Source organism: Nymphaea colorata, chromosome 1 (genome assembly GCF_008831285.2).
Source record: "Nymphaea colorata isolate Beijing-Zhang1983 chromosome 1, ASM883128v2, whole genome shotgun sequence".
In the NCBI taxonomy this organism is placed as follows: Eukaryota; Viridiplantae; Streptophyta; class Magnoliopsida; order Nymphaeales; family Nymphaeaceae; genus Nymphaea; species Nymphaea colorata.
In genome coordinates, this window is record NC_045138.2 from 33,185,457 (window position 1) to 33,194,364 (window position 8,908).

General features: G+C 37.1%; 1 long non-coding RNA gene across 1 annotated transcript; it reads left to right on the plus strand.

Annotated features, from left to right (window-relative positions):
- The first annotated feature begins 1,957 nt into the window (after nt 1–1,957).
- Nucleotides 1,958–8,635, plus strand: LOC116245831 (uncharacterized). The gene is made up of 9 exons (XR_004170604.2): nt 1,958–2,065; nt 2,199–2,446; nt 2,560–2,634; nt 3,444–3,543; nt 3,754–3,840; nt 3,944–4,021; nt 6,572–6,648; nt 8,069–8,134; nt 8,200–8,635. It is a non-coding gene; the product is annotated as an uncharacterized LOC116245831 (long non-coding RNA).
- Nucleotides 8,636–8,908: the final 273 nt, after the last annotated feature.

Genomic DNA, 8,908 nt, shown 5'->3' on the forward strand with positions numbered 1-8,908 from the left:
AGGGCACGATAAACCTTCCCTCTCAACAAACTTTCAAAATAGACCCAAATATTATGTAGTATTTAAAACACACACTTTAGTTTAAAAAATTTCATAAACTGCCCTTTTAAAAAGTTACGGTCGAAACGGAGGGACTCACCGTGCATATGGGATGTCTGAAGCAACAAGGGATTTGTGGGAACTATGGAGCATGGTTTCTTGTCATCCTCTTGCTCGCCCATCAGAAGTGGATCCTGCCCGAAAGTTGGAGTGGGAGAACTTTCAAAGATCATCTGAATACAATTCATTTGGAAGTTCCTAATGGGGATTACGTGATTGAGTATGCTGACTGCTGATGATTATCATGGATATGAAGGCAATCGATAGACATCTTGCTTTGTTCATCAAGTGTTTGATCCGGTGTTCAGTTTCAAGGAAAGGAACAAACGAAGGTCAAGATCAAGGGGAATGAGGTCACGTGGTCAACAATGGGAAGATGCATCAGGTCCACCTGAAGATACCAGTGGTTTTGTTAGGCCTCGTTTTTCTGCCAAGCCAGGACGATCTGGCCAAACTGGGTCCTTTGGTTTAATATTTTTTTGTTGAGGTGTCTGTAATTGTCTCCTATTAAACATCTAAATTTTGTCTCCTCTTTGTTTTTGTTTTTGTGATAAAGCACGTTATTCAACCTTTTTTCTTTAGAGAATATACAAAGAACTAAATGGTCTTCAGGCTGGCAATTTTGTTGAAGGTATCTCTTTTTTAAAAGCCAAAAGAAGGGTACTCTCTCTGTAAACATGAAGCTTGTGCAGGTAGACTTGCTCATGATTCCAAAAAATTGTGATGTGCCAAGGATCCATATTAATGTAAATTTTATTTTCACCCAAACACAGAATTTGCTTGCATGGTGTTCATTTATTGTCCAGCTTGGTTGTCAAACATGGAAGTAGATTTGTTGCTCCAACTCTATGACCTGCCTTCTGCTACTATCTTCATCTGCATTATACCTGAAATGTTCGCTATTGGTGACAGGTCGAGGAGGAGACATCGTTCTCCGGTTCAAGACAACTAGTCCATTATGGGCACGTTAATTGTGACTTCTATTATATGTTTCTGTACATCCATGATGTTCATATGGCTGTAAATTTAACAGATGTTTAGTTTTCTTGAAATTTCTTTTGCAATTGCATTGTTGCTCCGTGCAGGCATGAAAAATTTATTATTCTGACTGGCACATTGTTTGATAGTTGGACAAGCTTACTTATTTCATGAGTCTAATAATGCCTAAATTATCAAGCCGAACGGGTTGATCATGGACAGGATGTGCCTAGTTTGCTAGTCGTAACAACAATTTCGTTGGAACTCTTCGTTTATTTTACTTTGTAAACGTTTGAGTATGCATTTAAGGTTATGAATAAATGGTTTCTGACTCCTAGTAATTCATTATCTCTGTAGCAATTTTATTTCTGAATCGAATCTTAAAGCCAAATGGTTAAGATATTCGGTAAATCCAATTGGCATTGGAATCTTTTGTGAATCGAATTTGATGAAAAAATAATTTTAAAACAATAAATAAATAAAAAATTAAAAATACCAAAACAAGAGAAAGACTAAAAATAGTATAAAGGCGCAAATGCTTAAGAAAAAAAAAAAGTATAGAACACAACATCAATACACAGATTACACCGTGTCATACTTGCCTGCTCATGGATGGTCAGTTCCCCTGCATTGATCTGATCCAGGTCGAATGTGAAACTAAAATAATTATCCAACTTCCTTACACGCTGGTCTCTACCACAACGCGACTCGTGTTTACCGTCGGCTTCCCGTCGGAAAACAGATCGTATGTGGATCTGAACCATATCAGAACTGTATCCAATCCGTTTAACTTATTTGGCGGGAAAATCCGTTGGGTTCCAACGTGCATATAAAAGGGGTTCACCACCCAACCGAGGGCGTTGGACCTTTCGTTTCTGCAGCGCGCGAAAGAGTAAAAGAAAAACAGCCAAAGAAGCGAGAAAAATTCTTCTGCGCTTCGTTCGATCTTGGGCGGTCCGTCTTCTGTAGGAGTGATGTACTCGATCAAGTATGACAGCAACCCACTCTTCTCCGCCAGCCTCGAATCTCACGGTCATCCGAATTTTTTCTTCATATTCTTTTTTCTTTTTCCTCGGATCTCACGGTCATCCGAATTTTTTCCTTGCACGTTGTTTTCGCAGAAGTGACGAAACGGCGGGGTCATTCCATTGACGGTGAAACAGATAAACCCTGTGCATAACCTGTCTGATGATAATTCAAAGCAGGAAAGGCAGTTTGGGTTCCACCGTATTCATATAAAATGTGTTCACCACGGCATCCACCAATAGCAATCAATTTGAGGCTTAGGGTTTGGTTTCTACAGCTCGGGAAAGAGAAAAAGCAGCGGAAGAGGAGCGAAAAATATTATTCCGGCTTGTCTACGTTCAAGGTGATCGTGGAATCCTTGTCACCCAAAACTGGTCCAGTCCTCCGATCTCACGGTCATCACTGTCTTTTGAGTCGGGAATTGATCTGAATCGTTTCTTGCACGTTGTATCGCAGAAGCGAGGAAATGGCAAGGTCATTCTGTTCACTATGAAACTGTACGAGGTTTCTTCAGATTTTCCTCCTCTTTCTGTAAGATCGTTTTCATCGATTCACTTTTCTTGGGACTTCTGCTTTAGTTGTTCTTTTCCCTGTTTCGTTTTCTAGGTTGTCTTTTTTTCATTTATTAGGTCATAATTTGAAATAGCATTCGCTCTCTTATTCTGGAAGAACATAGTTTATTATGAAAGAAAAACACCTTTCATGAATCTAAAAATCTGTAGATCGCAGTTTCTTTTTTAAAATTTTATTTATTATACTAATTGTTGCATGCAGTCGCAGAGTATGTTGGCATGTTGATAGTACCTATACATTTTTTGGCTGAGTTATTAACTTGAAACTTTTACGCCCTCTGTTGTTCTCACTAAAACCCTATCCGCTTGGTGCTTTAAATTTCCTTTTTGGAATTTGGTCAAGAGATGTAGTTTTGAAGTTAATCTATTTCCGGCTTACGGTTCACATGCTTCTAAATCTGGTCAGGAAACCTAACTACGATTTGATCCGGCTCATAAATCAAGGTTAATAACTAAAATTTGGTCAAGTGACTACCCACCGTGACCATTCATCGTCGGCAATCAAGGGTCTGTTCATCTTGCAAGAAGCTAGTCAGATGTTCAGCTATATATTTCATTGAATTAAGTTATGAACCTTTCACCCCGGGGTTGGGCATTCTATGAACGTCAATCAAATGCTACCACTTGCTCTGGCTTTTCTGTCTGAATTTACTTTTACTGCATGAGGTTGGGTGCGGGAAGGCCCATCTGTCTTGAAGTTTTATGACGTATCCTTTCTGGTTCTCATCTATTTGTTGCACTACTTACTTAAATTACATTGCTTGGAAGGTGGCATTGGTGGGAATGGTGTTGTACAAACTTGAAAAGGTTACTGATGTTCACAATTCGTCCTAGATGATGGAATGGGAAGAATTGATGTTACCTGATGGTAGGTTATTCAAATGTCTGCCGGTACGTTAGTCCTGTAATTACCTTCTGATTTGAAACATTGTGCCTTCAACATTTTTTATAGTAAACTTGGTAAGCGTCGATCATATTTCTCAGGGTAAATGATGTGTAGGAATCAAATGAAATTTCTTTGGTTGAGTAAGCTTCTTCCTTGGCTATCTAATTTAACTAGTGCTTTCATAATCCACAGAAAACCGCATGAAGTGCTGTTTGTCATAAGTTGAACTCTAGCAGCCTTGGTCCAGATGTTGCGTACGTGAAAAGCACCGACTGCTATGTAAAATTTCTCTTTCTCTACCATATGCAAATTTTGGGAGCCATTTTCTAGTTTGTCACGTGGTCTCCCGATCTTATTTATTAAGGCAATATTTCCTTTGCAGGAATGGCTGTTATGTTTGTGTTCATGGTCCTTTGAAGATGTTCCAAGGAAAAAGGCTTTTAAACTCTTTCTGTGTAAGGTATGCACAAAAAAAAAAAATTATGTAAATTTTCTTTAAATAACATGCTTCTCTAAGCCTTGATTGTGCACCTTGATTATTTTGTCCACTTCATTTTTGTGATTGTGTTGCTCAATGTAGCTAAGACAATTTCTGGAAACTGCAACTTGTGGCAAATGGCAGCCAATTTTCTAGCTGTTTTGTCAAAGCACTGGAATATCAAATAAACTAAAACATGGTATATGCTTTGAAGTGGTAGTGTTTGTGCCTTTGCTGCAAAGGGTTGGAGACAGGGTTTCTAGCTGGTAAAAGTATCTTGGTAGTGGTTTGCATTTCCTCATTCATGCTTTGGAGTTTGGATTTTATGTATTAAAACTTAAAAGTAATGTCGTTGTGGCTTGGCCAGGCCCAGAACCCTGAAAAGCTTATTTATATTCATCTGGAATAGCTTTAGACCATGTTCGGTCCTTCGTTGTATACGCTTAGGAGGCAAGCGCTAAACCATAAGCACATATATTGGCAATATTTTCAAACTATCATGAAGAATCACAAAAAAGAATAAACAACAAAGAATTGCAAGGCCTTTTTTCTCAAAATTAATTTTAAATATTTTCAAAACATTTTAATCATTAATTGAATCTTTACTAATGTTTTTTCTAAGAAAATTAGTTGGAAGTTCATAATTTAATATTCTCTCCATGGTTTTTATGTATTTTTCAATTTCTGCAAGACCTTGCATCAAACATACAAGCAGACACATGCATACTTATGATACATGGTTTTATATATATGTGCAGTGTTATGAGAATGCGGTTGGTTATAGTTGCCTTAAAACTTGGCACCTAATGAGCCTGGTTAGAAATGAGTTCAGGATATCTATGAACAGGTATCATCACCCTTAATGTTCTTAAGTAGGTTCTCCAGTTGGTTGGGATTGTCAGTGCTTAGTACCACCTAATCTTAGTAGTCAAAGGTGCAGCTAGGTGCCCACCTAAGTACTTGTTACCAGGCTGATTGACTAGGCATCACATTTAGGTTGCACTGCCTGGCGGAGCTGAATAGATGCTGATCATGAGATTTTTCCATTTTAATCTCAATATTTCTGCAGTTCACTATTTTTATATGATTTTTTCTAGACTTTTTACTTGGTCAGCAGCCTCGGCCAATGTAGCACCTTTTGCTACTGAGTGTATGCACCTAATGAACATGTTCAGCAAGAAAAGGGTGCCTAACCTATTTTTGGTGACTGCATCTTATCTATAGTTACGATATCATGGTTTTGCTAGAAGACAAGGGAAGAAGCAGAGGCTTAAAACACCTGAATGCAGGCTGTCATGCTTGTTCCTGTTTTTTTTATCACAATACACAATGTTGAGGATGAGAAGAGGCTTATCTATAGTAATCTATTTTTGAATGTAAAGAATCTGTTTAATAGCTTGAGATGACTCCAGATGATAGATTGCTTCGGTATGGTCTACGATGAAAGCTCTCTTTGGGATTATCGAGGTTGGAGAACAAGGCTACAGATTTGAACTAATGGAACGTTAATTTGGTATGGTCTATGACTATGATGTAAGCTCTCCCAAGTGAAGTATTGACCCAAATGTAACTTAATCCTAGAGGACTTGGTAATGGATCGGCTAACTGGTTTAGGATCACCTGATCCTGGACTATTGCTTACAGCGCCAAGTTAATTATTACCCAAGGTCACTAAGAAATAAACTAATAGTTGTTTATTTGAAAAGCACTAATTTTGTGCATGTGTGTGTGCATATATATATATATATATATATAAATAGTGATTTCTTTAAGTAAATCTGCATGATATAGACTACATCAATCTTATTTCCTTCCATTTCAAAGTTTTTTGGTGTTAAGGTCAACACATTTGATGTAAGACTACACCAGTCTTATTTCCTTCCATTTCAAAGTCTTTTGGTGTTAAGGTCAACACATTTGATGTAAGACTATACCAGTCTCATTTCCTTCCATTTCAAAGTCTTTTGGTGTTAAGGTCAACACATTTGATGTATGACTACACCAGTCTACATTCTGTTGTGATATTTTGAAAATGATATGATGTTTTTCTCAATTATTTGCAATTTTGAATTATTAATTTTTGTATGATTGTGCCATGAGTAAAATTTGTATTATATCGATGCAATTTACATGGTTTGATATGTATTTACTCAAGCCCTGAGATGCCAAAATCAACATGCAATAAAAGCCTAAAGGCAGAATTCATAACCTTAAAAAAGGATATATGGTTTACTGTGAATTGAGTGAAAGATGTTATTATACTGTTCATCATGCTTGCTTTAGCATTGGGTCAGTCCATCAGTTGTCATATTATACACATACAACACCAACTCTAGCGAAAAAAACTCACTTTTAAAAGCAGAAGGGGTAATGTTGTTTTGTTTTCCACACCTAATTCTTTCTCCTTATGGCTGCTATCTTGACACTTTAATTACTCGTTTTATATGCTCCAACTTATTATAAAAATGAAAAGTTTGCACCATCAAAACTTTCCACTAGGGTTTTCATCTCACTTTTACTATTTTTTTGCAGATTATTTGTTCAGATATTCAAGAATTTAACAGTGAATGTCACATGCCGCATCCCCCAAACAACTTTTGCATGAAGGTGTAAGTGCTTCTTTTGTACAATAGAATCATTTCGTAGGTCATGTTTTAATATATAGTTCATGAACAAACCGGCAAGTACAGAATACAAGCAGTTGAGAATATATCCATCAGGTAATTGTGTTGGTTGAGTACTTCTAACTCACGTTTATCACTCCTTAGAGCACAGCCATCAGATGACATGAACTGATGCATTTTTTCCATGTTTACATAAGCATCTTTTGTGAAAATAATATTTCATTAGAATGTTTTTGTTTATTTGTGTCATAAGCATGTTGGTATGTTTTGTCTTTGTGTCTGAATCTTGAGCGTCAGATGTATCTATGTTAAATATTACATATTGCAAGAATTCACTGCTCAACTTTTTTACTCCTAAGCTTGAAAAAGGCTCTTAGAATCCTCCCATGGATTTTAAAAGCTTTTTCTTCTTGGCACTGCTTAGAAGCTGTTAGAGGGCAGGAACATGATCGTCTTCTAATTTTTGTCCTTTGCTTCTATTTTCTTTTTTCGGTCTTGTGGACATAGTTCATAACAATACCTGAGAACTTGGTGGCATGTAGGAATAAAAGGTGTTTTCAGATAAGAGTTGTGTTTTTGGGCCTTCAGCTACCTCTACTCACTTCTTACAAGAAAACCTAGCAACAACCCGCACACTCAATTCCTAATCCCCGATTAGAGCAATCTCTCATGCGGGGAAAACCCTTCATTAACATTCGATCACCTAAATGTTGACCTAACGACCCCATTGTAAGTGTCAACTGGGTCTATCCAATGGACTTGGTCGACAATCTAAACCCATGGCTATTAGTTTTTGATTGCAGACCAATGGGCTATCCCTTCCATTCAATAGTGGTAATTGTTGCTATCTTATTATTGTTTTTCACTTGTGCAATATCTGTTAAGATTTTGCTATGCTGACATCATTGATACCTTTTTGAATTTTTAAATGGTCAAGTTCAGTATTTTATCAATAGAATACGATTATTAGGACCATTAAACTGTCACAACCACCAGGTATAAGGTTGACATAGGTAGTGTAGCCTAGTGATGCAGAAAGTTTGGTTAAGTTAGGTCAATTAGGTCCTCCTCTCCCTTTTCTTGAAGATATGTTGTTTTGCTAACGATGGAGCAGTATCGTCAAATGATAGAGATTTTGGATAACGATTTCATCATTAAAGATTCATTTAAGATTTCCTCAATAAGCAAGGATTTTGTCCAAAGTATATCTAAGGGCACAAGGAAGGCTAAATCTTGCTTGTCCCATGTTTCTATCATTCTATGTTAATTCCGATCTAGAAACATGTGTGGCAGTTTTCTCATTGGACAGTTTTGGAGCTGCTAGCCTGTGAGTTGATATGCAACGAGTTTGTTCTTAGAAAAGTTTGTAGCTACCTTGATCTAATTACTGTTTTTGGTTTCATAGAGCTATAGAACAAGGATTGCATGTGGATGAAGTCAGGCGGCCAGGGTTGCCCAAGAAGCGTGTTCTGTAAGGCTTTCTCTCTCTGTCTCTCTCTTTCTCGTGTTCATCACTAGTATTTTTCATTTTTGCAGTGAAATGATTGATTTTTTGGCAAGCGAAGGATTTATCTATTCAACTATTGATGATGACGATTACAAATCAACCACTAATGCTAGGATGCTGAAGTTTTTTGGTCATGTTGGGGTATTGTAAAATGTAACTACTTTATTTTCATTCAAGTTCCTTACATTTATTTGGTGCTATACGAACCTTATACAACTGGGCATGAGCTTTTGAGCGCACAACTTGTTGGAGGATTTTGTGGCTTTTCCTATTTTGTATATTTTTTTTCAGCCTAAGTCGGTGGAAACTAAGCTGCGTAATGAGCAATCAGGTGATAGATTGCTTCGGTATGGTCTACGTTGAAAGCTCCCCTTGGGATTATCAAAGTTGGAGAACAAGGCTACAGACTTGAACTAATGGAATGTTAATTCGGTATGGTCTATGATGTAAGCTCTCCCGAGTGAGGTATTGACCCAAATGTAACTTAACCCTAGAGGACTTGGTAATGGATGGGCTAACTGGTTCAGGATCACCCGATTCTGGGCTATTGCTTACAGCGCCAAGTTAATTATTACCCTAGGTCACTATATATATATATATATATATATATATATATATATATATACGTGCACAAAAATTAGTGCTTATCAAATATATATAGTGATTGCTTTAAGTAAATCTGCATGATATAGACTACACCCGTCTTATTGCCTTCCATTTCAAAGTCTTTTAGTGTTA